This window comes from Triticum aestivum, chromosome 7B, assembly GCF_018294505.1.
Source record: "Triticum aestivum cultivar Chinese Spring chromosome 7B, IWGSC CS RefSeq v2.1, whole genome shotgun sequence".
Taxonomy (NCBI): domain Eukaryota; kingdom Viridiplantae; phylum Streptophyta; class Magnoliopsida; order Poales; family Poaceae; genus Triticum; species Triticum aestivum.
Window position 1 is genome coordinate 359,002,925 of NC_057813.1, and position 12,084 is coordinate 359,015,008.

Below are 12,084 nucleotides of genomic sequence, written 5' to 3' on the forward strand. Positions count from 1 at the left end.
GCAAGGAAGCAAAAAGGCAAACAAATTTTTTTCTTTTTTTGTAGAAACGTTTTAGAAGTGGGGGAGATGAAAATGAGAGGAAATGGAAATTAAAGTACATCATAGGAGATCAAAGTTTATGCGTAGGTACCTCATAGATGTTGGTGATATCTCCCCGACAACGGCGCCAGAAATTCTTCCTTCTACTTGTGAGCTATGTTAGGATTTTCTCGAAGAGGAGAGGATGATGCAGTACTGTAGAGATAAGTATTTCCCTCAGTTAAGAACCAAGGTTATAAATCCAATAGGAGAACCATGCAACACCTTGTTAGCAGTACCTACACATAAAATAACAAATACGTGCACCCAATGCAAACAAGGGATTGCCGATCTCTCGGTGGTTAATTGTAAGGATTAAATCTCGTAGTGTTAAATAGATAATAAAACACAAAATGAAATAAAGTAAAGATAAATTGTAGCAAGGTATTTTTGCATTTTAATACATGATAAAAGTAAACCCGGGGATCATAGTTTTCTCTATCTCTACTCCTATAAAAATGCGAGTTGGTGGTGACGGTGTGCCTACTTTTGTGGCATATGTGTTGTCTGATCTGAAACGGACGGCTGAGAGTGAGATAAGTTATGCTTGAGCCACTTGTACAACATTTTGCAGAAGCACCCCGCATGTCAGATGGACTACTTGTTTCTATTTCTCTCGGGAAAGAAACAGAAGTTTCGAGTACCCCTCCTAAAGATCAAAGTCGCTACACACGGTGGGAATCTCTCGGTCTCTCTCCCGACGCGCGAGGCGGTTTCCAGGCGGGCTGCCTCCGCTGGTCTCCATCGCCTCCGGTAAGCCATCGGGCTCTCGGAGGTGTGCGGGACAGTGTACGACCGCGACGCGGTTGTAGATAATGTTGTTTTAGGATTTTATTCTGGCACTGGCGGGCAGGCAGGGGCGACATCAACGCTGTGGGATAAGGTTCCCCCTGGCTCCTTTCCCGTCTCCGCAGTGCTCCCTCCGGCCGGTGGCACTGCGGGGTTAGGGAGGTTGGCCTCTCTCTTATCCGGCGAGGTTTGGTCGGTGATGGGGGTGCACAATAGTATAGAAGTTGGGATTTGTGGAGAGGGATTCCCAGATCAGGTCGCCTCGGACGGCCGACAGCTGCGCACTGTTGCGGGCAAAGTGGTTTGAGTTGCGGCTCCACTCCGTCGTAGGTTGCCGCTGGTCAAGGGATCACTTGGTCTACCCCAGGCCGATGCACCGGAACCCTCCCTGGTTCCGTCTTTTGGGGCGGGACTTACATGCGGCTCACAAAGCCATGGATCAGCGATGTTGCTCCTCATGCCCGTTGTCTTGTGGATGACGGCTAGCACCGGCGAGTGCAGAGATCAGCGTGCCTAGGTGAATAAGGAAGATGAACTGGGCTGTAAGTTACTTTGTTTTCTCTGTCGGCGTTATTCCCTTTAGTGTTATCTCTGCCTCTCTGGTTCTCAACCTCCAACGACATGCCCTTTTTTGTGCTGGCCATGGAGGCTAGCAGCGGCAGGACTGCCATGACTAGGCCGCGCAATATTTCTAACAGTGTTGAGCTACTCGTTCCCGACAGCTCCGGTGCCAAGCTGCCAATAGAAGCTGAGCAGGTATGTGTGTGATGGATCTTTTAATTTTAAGTTTGCTTCCTGTTCGATTAGGTGCATATTTCGCAAGATAATGTTGTTCTATCATGTCTCTGATTTTGATTTTGATTTTGATTTTTCCTGCAGATTTCAGGATATAGAAGGCAGCTTCAGGAAGGGCTCGCTGACGAGGTGAGGCCATTGCGTCTATTCTTGTGTTAGTTTGTTTCAAAGAAATCACACTAATTTCTCTCAGTATACTCTGCAGAGAAATAAGTACTGAAGCAGGCTTCACCGAAGACTGCTGATCTAGAATTGTCTGTTGCTGAAATAAGTCCAGGAGCGGTGGAGCAGGCAGAACAATTTTCTGTTGATTTTACTGAATGGATTGTCCCTGTAATTTGACCAAACATCATGTCGCCGTGCCACTGAAGTTTTTGCACAGAATTCTTGTCTTTTTGGGTGGTGCCAAGCTGTCTTTTTATTGAACAATGCCACAATTGCATAGTTGTAAGTTATTTAGGATTGTCTCTATTGCATACGACCTGGAGTTACAAGAGGTCCAGTACTAATTTTGTGTATGTATGTACATGTGCAGTCACCCATTTTCTATACACATGATTCCAAAGCATCTTTTACTGTACATTTTGTTTCTTTGCTCGGTACAAAATGTATTGCAAGTGTTGTTCATTTTTTCCCCTTCTGTAAATATACTAGAGACCTTCTAAGGGCTCAGTTTTCTTCCCGTTGTCTGAATATACCCATATTTATTTTGTGTGTGCGTATTTAACAAAGCATTTAGTTAACCACTTCTACTTCATTCTTGTTTGTCGTGAAACCACATATAAGTGTGTGCTCAAGTTATAGTATGTATGTTAGGAAATACACAGGAGCTCCCGTGTGCTTCTCTATATTATGAATATTAAACTTAAAAAACTCTGGAATTTGAGGATATCAAACCCGGGTGCCCAATCCACTCCCGGCAACCGCGCCCTACGGGTAAAACTTACGAAGATGCTCAATGTTCCAGGAGTTGCTCACCGGTACGCCATCTTCGGTCTCACGGCGGACAGCCAGGCCTAGTGACTCGTTTCACCCGATAGGGGCCTTCCCACTTCAGCGTCAACTTGTTGGAATTCTTGGCGGACTGAACGCGCCGAAGAACAAGGTCGCCTTCCTTGAAGCTTCTGGCTTTAACTTTGCGGCTATGGTAGTGGCGCAAAGCTTGCTGGTATCGAGCAGCTCGTACAGCAGCCTGAAGACGATCCTCCTCAAGGAGCAGCGCGTCATCTTGTCGCAGCTACTCTTGCTTAAGCTCATCATAAGCGAGCACTCGAGGCGACCCGTATACGAGTTCCGTGGGGAGAACTGCCTCTGCTCCATAGACTAGAGCGAAAGGTGTCTGGCCAGTGGCTCGATTTGGCATCGTTTTGATCGACCAAAGAACCACCGGCAGCTCCTCGATCCAGTTTCTTCCGCACATGTGCAGCCTGTCGAAAGTCCTGGTCTTGAGCCCACGTAGCACTTCAGCATTTGCCCTCTCCACTTGACCGTTGCTTCTCGGATGAGCAACAGAAGCGAAGCAGACCTTGGCGCCAAGATCTTGGACGTACTGCATGAAGGTGCGGCTCGTGAATTGCGTGCCGTTGTCGGTGATGATCCTATTAGGGATCCCGAAACGGCAAACAATCGACCTAAAGAACTTGACTGCTGACTGTGCTGTCACCTTCCTCACTGGTTCCACTTCCAGCCACTTCGTGAACTTGTCGATTGCAACGTACAAGTACTCAAAGCCCCCGACAGCTCGGGGAAAGGGGCCGAGGATGTCGAGCCCCGAGACCAAAAATAGCCAGGATAAAGGGAAAGTCTGGAGAGCTTGAGCTGGCTGGTGTATCTGCTTGGAATGGAACTAGCACGCTTCACACTTGGTTACTTGTGCAGTTGCATCGTGGAGGGTTGTCGGCCAAAAGAAACCTTGCCAGAAAACTTTGCCGGCAAGTGCTCTTGCGCCAATGTGGTGACCACATATGCCTCCATGTATCTCTGCCAACAGCCTCTGTCCGTCTTCCCGGCAAATACACTTCAATTTCACACCGTTGAGTCTTCTTCTGTACAGTGTGTCATCGACAAACTGGTACATACTTGACTGCCGGGCTACTTTTTCCGCTTCTTCTTGCTCTTTGGGAAGTTCTCCTGTCTGAAGGAAATGGACAATCTGCTGTGCCCATGTTGGAGCTTGTGGCTCGACAACAAGGACTAAAGGCACTTCTGCTGCTGCGGGAACATCAGCTTCTACGACAAGAACCTGTGGCTCAGCCGGAGCTTGATGTTCCCCGGCAAGCTTGCCGGAGCAAAACTTATCGGAAGCATCTGCTACAACGGAACAAGCCCTAAGGCTTGCCGGAGCAGACTGCTCCTCAGCACTCTTGGCGTTGATCTTGGGGACCTTCTTGGCGGCGGCTTCAGGGAGCTCTGCCGGAAAATAGTCACCAGAAATCAACTTCCTCTTCTTGCTCTGTCCAGTTGGTGGTGTTACAGACGGTTGAGTCAGCTTGAGCACAAAGATCCCTGGTTCCACAGGTAACTTAAGTGCGGCGCACTTTGACAGGCCATCAACAATGTCATTCTAAGCTCTTGGAACATGTTCCATCTGTAGGCCGTCAAAGTGCTCTTCTAGCTTTCTCACTTCATCAACATAAGCTTCCATCAACGGACTCTGGTAATTCTTGTTCACTTGACGGACGACAAGCTGTGAGTCACCCCTGACAATGAGCTTCTTGATCCCAAGGTCCGCTGCGATCCTGAGACCGGCAAGCAATCATTCATACTCTGTAGTATTTTTCATTGCTTGCTCCTTGGGAAAGTGCATCTGGACTACGTACTTGAGATGCTCTCCAGTGGGTGCAACAAGTAGCACGCCAGCACCGGCGCCTTGCAGCGAGAAGGCACCATCAAAGTACATCAGCCACTCTTTGCTTGCTTCCTTGGCGGGGATGCTCATTTCTGGAATTTCTTCATCTGGTGTTGGTGTCCACTCTGCTATGAACTCCGCCAATGCCCTGCTTTGGATAGTTGAAGTGCTTTCAAACTTGAGGCCAAAGCTTGACAGTTCCAGTGCCCACTCGACAATCCTGCCTGTCGCTTCTGGATTTTGCAGTATCCTCTTGAGCGGAAAACGAGTGACGACTGTGATCTCATGTGCTTAGAAGTAATGGCGCAACTTTCTCGAGGCCATGAGAAGGCCGAAAAGCAGTTTCTGCACCCCAGAATACCTGGACCTAGCCCCCTGCAGAAGGGAACTGACAAAGTAAACCGGGCGCTGCACCATTCTTTTCTGCATCTCCTTATGCGTCTGCACAGATCCATCTTTGTCAGGACCAGAGCTTGCCGGATTAGAGCTTGCCGGACCAGAGCTTGCCAGTGAAGCCCCCTGCTTGTCGCTGGATGCATTTGCCGTGGTCGCTGGCTCATCATTCGCCTCCCTCTCCGCTACTAACGCAGCACTAACCACTTGATTGGTTGCCGCTATATATAGCAGCAACTTCTCTTGTGGCTTAGGTGCGACAAGTGTTGGAGTGGAGGACAGGTATTTCTTCAAGTCCTGTAGCGCAGCCTCCGCTTCCGGAGTCCATTTCATTGGACCTACCTTTTTCAATATTTTGAAAAATGGCAGGGCGCGCTCAGTAGACCTAGAGATAAACCTGCTGAGAGCAGCTACGCAACCGGCAAGTCTTCGTACATCCTTGACGCGCTTCGGCGCTTGAATCTGCTCAATGGCCTTGATCTTGTCGGGATTGGCTTCAATTCCCCGTTGAGACACAAAGAACCCGAGAAGCTTGCCGGAGGGGACTCCAAACACGCACTTCTCGAGGTTAAGCTTGAGGTTGATCTTGCGCAGATTTGCAAATGTCCAATCTAAATCTTGAATCAGGGTCGCCCTATCCTTGCTCTTGACCACTATGTCATCCATGTAGGCTTCCACATTTCTGTGCATTTGCGGCTCAAAAGCGTCATGGACTACCCTTGCAAATGTTGAACCAGCATTCTTCAAACCGAAAGGCATCCGTACGAAACAGTATGTGCCACATGGGGTAATGAATGCAGTCTTCTCCTCATCTTCTTCTGCCATGAAGATCTGATGATATCCTGAGTATGCATCAAGAAATGAAAGAAAGTCACATCCGGCCGTGGAGTCAACAATCTGGTCGATGCGCGGCAAGGGAAATGGGTCTTTGGGGAAAGCTTTATTAACATCGGTAAAGTCAATACACAGCCTCCATTTTCCGTTTGCCTTGCGCACAACTACAGGATTGGCCAACCACGTAGGATGGAGCACTCCTCTGACAAGGCCTGCTGCTTCCAATTTCTTGATCTCTTCTACAATGAATTCTTGGCGCTCCAATGCCTGTTTCCTGACTTTCTGCTTGATGGGCCACGCGTGAGGACAGAAGGCGAGATGGTGCTCGATTACTTTCCTGGGAACACCGGGGATGTCAGACGGTTTCCATGCAAACACGTCGACATTCGCCCGCGGGAAAGCAACGAGCGCGCTTTCCTATTTGGGGTCGAGAGTGGCACTGATGGTGAAGGTACCACCAGTGCCGTTCTCCTTGGCGGACACCTTGTTGGTCTCTGGTGGAGCTGCCATTGTCTTCTTACACTTGTTGGTGGAGCTCGATGGTGCGTCCTCGATGGTAGCGCAGCACTCCGAAGAGGTGCGCTTGCCGGAGTGGGCATCAGAGCTCTTGCCGGACTTGGTCTTCTTCTTCCCCCCGGGGGCTTCAGCGGCAAGTGAGTTGTGATCTGTTGCGGCTGCTGCTTCCCGGTAGATCTTGTCGGCGCAGATAAGGGCATCCTTCTTGTCGCCAGGGACAGAGATGACACTTATCGGGCCTGGCATCTTCAGTATGTTGTATGCATAATGAGAGGCTGCCATGAACTTGGCGAGTGCTGGACGACCAAGTATCCCATTGTAAGGCAATGGAAAGTCAGCAACGTCAAAAGTGACCCTCTCAGTCCTGAAGTTCAACTCGCTGCCAAATGTTACCGGCAACGTGATCTTTCCCTTCGGCTTGCTCCTTCCCGGATTGATTCCTTGAAATGTGCCGGTCTCTTCGAGCTCGCCATCAGGGATCTGAAGCTTCTGGAGTAACGCGGAGGAGATCAGGTTCAAGCCGGCCCCGCCATCGACTAGCATCTTAGTGACCTTGAGGTTGCGGATAGTTGGCGAAACCAACATTGGCAAGCACCCGACCGCAGTTATGCGATCTGGGTGGTCCTCAATATCAAAGATGATAGGCGTGCTGGACCATTTCAGAGGCTTGCGTGACTCGACGGGTGGTTCTGCCGCATTGACTTCCCGCACCCACTGCTTGAGCTGGTGGTGTGAAGTATGCAGAGAAGCACCACCATCAACGCACAGGACCTCTCTGGCCTTCTGGAACTCCTGCTCGTCGGTCTCATCTTCATCCATATCTTCATCGTCGTCGTCCTCTTCATCCTTGTCGCGGCCGCGGGGAGGTCTGTCTCCTTGCCGCTGCTTGGCCTTGCCGCGGCGTCCTCCTCGGCCGGGACGTTTCTTGGCAGCTCCTCCAGCACCTTCCTGGGCTTTCTCCTTGTCACGCCGCTCGTATTCAGCCTTTTGCTGCTCAACAAGCTGCTCGACCTTCTTGCAGCTCTGGAGGTCATGGCCCTTGGTGCGGTGGATCTTGCAGTATTGCTTGTTGGTGCTGTCCTGCTTGTCGGCGACCGCCACAGCTGCGGCAACCTCCTTGCCGGAGCTACCAGCTTCGGCTTTCTTGCCGGACTGCTCAACAACTAGCACATCTTTGCCTTTCTTCTTCCTGTTGTTCCGCCGCCGGTTCTTTCTTGCCGGGGCAGTGTCCTCACTATCAGATCCTCCTGCTCCCGTGTTCTCTCCGGGGAGTTTCCTCCCTTCCTCAGCACGTGCACACTTGTCGGCCAGGGCATATAGCTCACTGACATCTCTAATCTTGCACATCGCCATCTCCTCCCGCATCCTGCGGTTCCGCATGTTCTGATGGAACGCGCTGATTACCGCGGCAGGGTGGACATCTGGGATGTTGTGCTGTACGCGGCTGAATCTCTGAATGTACTTGCACAGGGGCTCTCCTTCCTTCTGGGCAAGCAGATGAAGATCGCTCTCTTGTCCATGAGGCTTGTGGCCGCCTGTAAAGGCGCTGACAAACTGATGGCACAGATCTGCCCAGGAAGATATGGAGTTGTCCGGCAAGTGCATGAGCCAGGATCTGACATTGGGTTTGAGTACCAGTGGGAAGTAGTTAGCAAGGATCTTGTCATCTCGTCCCCCGGCAGCCTGCACCGCAATGGTGTAGATGCTGAGGAACTCCGACGGATGCGTCTTCCCGTCGTACTTCTCTGGTACGTCTGGCTTGAAGTTCTTCGTGCTGGGCCACTGGACTTGCCGCAGCTCACGAGTGAACGCAGGGCAACCTACCGCGTACGGCAAGTCGCCTGGTTCCCTTGGCGCATGCATGTCAACAGAGGGCCCAGCGCGCTTGTCGGATTGACGTCGCGCTTCTCTTTGGCGCTCGATGTGAGTACGAGTGTCTTCTTGCTGTCGTTCATGAAGAACTTGGCGCTGATCGCGACGAGCTCGTGGATCCGATGACGCAGTGGAGTCGCTGTCGAGGTGGATCCGACGAGTCGGCGATCTTGGCCTTCTGGGTGGAGAGTGCATGGTGGTTGCACCCCCACCGGTTTCGTCGCCACCGGCTCGTGCCTGGCAGTCCTGCCGCGGCTGCGATGCAGTTGGCTACCGCGGAGTGTCGCCGTTGGCAAAGCCGATGAGACTTTGAATGTTGGCCCTCCATTGGTCGATCTTGTCTTCCGCTGGAGGGTAATCCAGGAGCAGTTGAGCTCGCGCCAAAGCTTCTGCTGGAGTAGTGGGCAGCAGTGGCGAACGGTGCGAGGAGCGGGATATGCTCGGACTTCTAACTACGTTAGAAGGAGCAGTACCCCGTCCAGGCGACCGTGTCTCGCTTGTGCCAGCACGTTGGCGTGCATGCTGGTCTTGAGCACCTCGAGATCCACCACCTCAATCTTGTCCCAACGAACGTATGGTACTGCGAATACCATGACGCTGTCGGTCCTGCGCCTCCTGAGATGGGCGCGGTACATGTACGGACGCCGAGGTCTGCGCGGCCTTGTCCTTGGACCTGGCAGCATCGTGAGCTTCCTCGTCGACGTCTGTTCTTCCGCCAGCGCCTACTCCACCACCCGCTTGCTCCGGTGGTGGTGGAAGTGACGTGGACGGAGCAGCTGCCGCCGAAGTCTTCTTCTTCGGTGGCATGTCGAAGAAGAAAATGAAGATCTAGCTCGTGTGAACGCCGGATCAGGTTCACGCAATCTCGACACCCCCTACCTGGCGCGCCAAAGATGTCGGGGAAACTGATCCACGAACACCTATGGGGCCGGCGGACCGGGCCCCTTTCGGTTCGGCGGGGGGCGGAGGTCGCACGAAGAGCGGATCGAGGCGAAGCACACGAGCAGTTTACCCAGCTTCGGAGCTCTCCGAAGAGATAATACTCCTACTGATGCTTGTCTGATTGTATTCTGTTCTTGCTCGAGAGAGCTAAGTGTTTTTCTGGCTTCCGAATGAGCTGAACCCCCTCTACGTTGCGCATGGGCCTCCTTTTATGTGCTCAAGGGGTCACCGACAAGTGGCAATGCAGAGAAGGGTAAAAATGGAAAAGAAGTTGTGGTTGGTACACCTACTTGCACAGTGTATCCTACCTAACCCTGACGACAGGGGACAAGGGCATTGAATGCCCGTCTGTGTCGCCCAAACAGTGCAGAAAGGGACCGTCAGGGACGCCACCGTTCGCCACGATGGCGATCTTGTCAGCGTCGCATGCCACCGCGCACCGCTGGCTGCACAGCCTCCTGCCACGCGCGCCTGGAGGAGCCCCGGGGCGACACGTTGGTGGATGTGCTGGAGCGTGGGTACAGGGTGGTTACTTGCCGCGGCAAGCGCCTTGCCGCGGTCGTCGTCTTGTCGCGCCCGGAATCTTGCCGCTCACCAGGCCTTGAGATGCCTTGGCTGGTCTTCCCGGCAAGCTCCTCTTGCCGGGGTCTTGTCGCCTTGCCGGGACGCGTGGCGCGTCGCGGCAAGTTCCTTGGGATGCCTTGGTTGGCCTTCCCGGCAAGCTCCTCTTGCCAGGGCCTTGTCTCCTTGGCTTGAATACTTTGTTCTTGAATGGCTCCAAAGGAACCACGGAGGACCGCGGCAGTCATCCGGCAAGCCTTGCCGCGGGGTGCTGCAACTGCCCGTGCACAAGTTCGGGATACTAGGGTACCCCTATTCTAGTACACCGACACACTTCTTGATCTTTGGGAGACTTCTAGGGCAACCTATTAGTCCATCCCCAATAGCTACCGAGCCATGTCTCCTCCCATCACCAGATAGCATCACGTGCTCAGGATCAAAAGGACTCTGGCTCGGGTTGAAGTCCTCACCTTTCATCTTCTTCCGCCAGTCTCTGTACCTCACGAGCTTGTCGTGGAAGGAGATGTTGGTGAAGCTCTCTGGATCAACGTCATCCTCCGAGAATGCCTTGTCCTTCTTGAATGGGGCACTATGGGCCATGGCATAGAGGTCATACAGCGGTGGCACCTCCTTCTTGTTGTGTCGCGCTTGAAAGAGAGGAACAGGGTAAATTAGTAATTAAAGGGCTAAAGCTAGCATGAAGAATGAAATTGCATGAATCGTTAAGGGCTCAAACCACATACCTAGTGATCCCCGTACTCAAACAGGTTGGATCTCCCTTGATGGTGTGGCACACCTTGCATCTGGGCACGCTTGTCCCTGGCCTTGTTGTGGACGGCTAGCCATTGGGGAGAGCACCACTCATCCACCAACCTCTCCCAACAGTCCATCTTATTCGCACACCATCTCGGGGGCACCTAAGTTAGACAAAGAGAAATTTTAGCACTACGCCTACGAATCAAATCAAGGAAACTAAGTACAAGGCCTTAACAATAGGTAATTACCTTCATGTACTTGTCCTTACTCAGATACTTGCTGCGGCACTTCTTCTTCTGCCTCCTAATGTTAGTCGAGCCGTAGTAGTCTCGAACAGCCTGCACCCGAGCCTCGTGTTGTAAGTTCTGAAGTAGGCACTTGCACTGAGCTTCAAGAACCATAGCCGCGTTCGCCTCGTGTTCCTCAAGGCACCTGTAGAAGGTATGCAATCAAACTAAAAAATACTGATCATTAGTACAATCACTATGTACTATTGATTTTTAATTCTGTAACGGAGAAATTACCCAAAACCGCCGTCTCACAATGTCGGCCACCGTCTCGCACACAACACCATAGACCATCTCCCTCGGCGGGGCCAGGGCAGCCTCATATAGCTCCCAGGTCAGTGCTAGCTATGGAAGCTCACACTCACTTGGCAACGTGACCCACCCCGGGAAGTGGTGCCGGCAACGAGTACCAGGGAGCTGGTTGGGCCTGCAGACACCATCTGCGTGTATCCAACCCCTGGTATGACACGGCCAACACATTAGATATTAATTTGAAGAAACATGAAGGAAAAAGGTTAAAAAATAGTAAATGCACTTACTTCTCCCCGTTAGGCTGAATCAACCACCTCTGGTCGCGGGTCGCCGGCACGGACAATACCTTAGTACCACCACGCTGGTAGACCTTCTTGCTCTCCTCAACCAGCTCGCCCTTGCTGTAGCTATCCTCAGAAAAGGTCTCCTCAACACCATCAGCATGGCCGCTAGTCTTCGGAGTCACGTGGCACGAAGACTCTGGGACCCGAGTCTCCTGGGAGGAAGACTCTGGGACCCGAGGCTCGGCGACCAGAGGCTCGTCGACCCGAGGATTGTGGACCGGAGTCTGAGACGGGTCCACCTGAGACGGAGCACTCCGGTGTCCAGAGAATCAGCGGGGGGTGGCGGCGAGGAAGGCCCAACAACCTTCCTACCTCTCCCAGCGCCACGTCCACCTCTACCTGCACCCATCTTCTTCCCCCGACCTCTCCCGACCGAAGAAGAAGCGCCCGCCGAAGGTGATGGGGGTGTCTACATGCTATCTACCAGCGCTCTCCGAAGGTGCTCGGTGCAATAACAAGACCCCTCCCAGCACGCGCCGAGGAAGGAGGCTCGGAGCGCTCTCGACCCAAGCCAACCATCTGTCAACACCTGCAATGACAAAGATTAAACGAAATTAGTACAACATAAACATAATAAAAAATTGAAGTGTGTATCATCCTCATGAACATAATAAAAAATTGAATACCTAATAACTTAAACAAATTAAAATATATATACGTACATAATAATAATTGAATACCTGACCTAACTCATAATTCACAAATATATGACCCCGTCGGCCTCTGGACGGTCGAAAAGCACCTTTTTCGGGAGGTGCTGTGTCGGGGTCTCAAGGTGTTGGGGGTCGGGGGGTCGGGGGGTCGGTGGTGTCTTGTC

The 12,084-nt window shown here is 52.1% G+C and overlaps 1 long non-coding RNA gene across 1 annotated transcript; it reads left to right on the top strand.

Moving 5' to 3' along the window:
* Positions 1-701: 701 nt before the first annotated feature.
* LOC123160112 (uncharacterized) lies at positions 702-2,230 on the top strand. The gene is made up of 3 exons (XR_006480000.1): positions 702-1,623; positions 1,747-1,791; positions 1,868-2,230. It is a non-coding gene; the product is annotated as an uncharacterized lncRNA (long non-coding RNA).
* Positions 2,231-12,084: the final 9,854 nt, after the last annotated feature.